Genomic DNA, 1,017 nt, shown 5'->3' on the forward strand with positions numbered 1-1,017 from the left:
CTTCCTCAAGCAGATGTGCATCATCCACGATCGCGAGTTCGACCAGAAGGCTCTGCTCGAGTTCCGCGACACCGTCTTCGACAACATCCTCAAGGGCTCAAAAATTCTTGTGGATGCACGAGACAAGCTTGGTATTCCTTGGCGGTATTCTGAAAATGAGAAGCCCAGCGTGTTGTTGATGGCCTCTGAGAACAAGGCAGGGCTGCCTGTGGAGCCTGCCACCTTCCAGCTGTACGTCCCTGCTCTCCGCGCACTCTGGGGGCATTCTGGTATCAAGGAGGCTTAGAGCGGTCGAGCAAGTTTCAGTCGGGTGAATTGGTGAAGTATTTCCTGGATAACTTGGACCAGATCGGTCAGCTGAATTACTCTCCTAGTAAGCAAAACATCCTGCTGGTTAGGATAGCCACCAAGGGAATTGTGGAACATGACTTCGTTATTTTAAAAATCCCCTTTAGGCCAGGCTTGGTGGCTCAGCCTGTAATCCCAGCACTTTGGGAGGCCGAGTGAGTGGATTGCCTAAGCCTGAGGGTTAGAGACCTGCCTGGGCAACTTGACGAGACCTTGTCTCTACAATATATCAGAAATTAGCTGGGCGTGTGCCTATAGTTCTGGTGACTTGGAAGGCTGAGGTGGAAGAACCGGAGCCCAGCAGGTCGAGGTTGCAGTGGCCAGGAGCGTGCCATTGCACTCCAGTCTTGGACTGGATAGAGCGGGCAAAAGAGTGAGACTCCAACTCTTTAAAAAAAAATCCCCTTTAAGATGGTGGATGTGGGCGACCAGCAGTACCAGCATCAGAAGTGGTTCCAGGGCTTCAACAGGATCACGTCCATCCTGTTCATGGTCTCCTCCGGTGAATATGACCAGGTCCTCATGGAGGACAGGCGCACTCGGCTGGTGGAGTCCATGAACATCTTTGAGACCATAGTCAACAACAAGCTCTTCTTCAACGTCTCCATAATTCTGTTCCTCAATAAGATGGACCTTCTGGTGGAGAAGGTGAAAACTGTCAGCATCAAG

The 1,017-nt window shown here is 51.3% G+C and overlaps 1 pseudogene; it reads left to right on the forward strand.

Moving 5' to 3' along the window:
* The first annotated feature begins 7 nt into the window (after window positions 1-7).
* On the forward strand, window positions 8-1,014 carry LOC103253390 (annotated as a pseudogene).
* Window positions 1,015-1,017: the final 3 nt, after the last annotated feature.

Source organism: Carlito syrichta, unplaced genomic scaffold, assembly GCF_000164805.1.
Source record: "Carlito syrichta isolate Samal-C Ts95f unplaced genomic scaffold, Tarsius_syrichta-2.0.1 Scaffold227205, whole genome shotgun sequence".
NCBI lineage: Eukaryota > Metazoa > Chordata > Mammalia > Primates > Tarsiidae > Carlito > Carlito syrichta.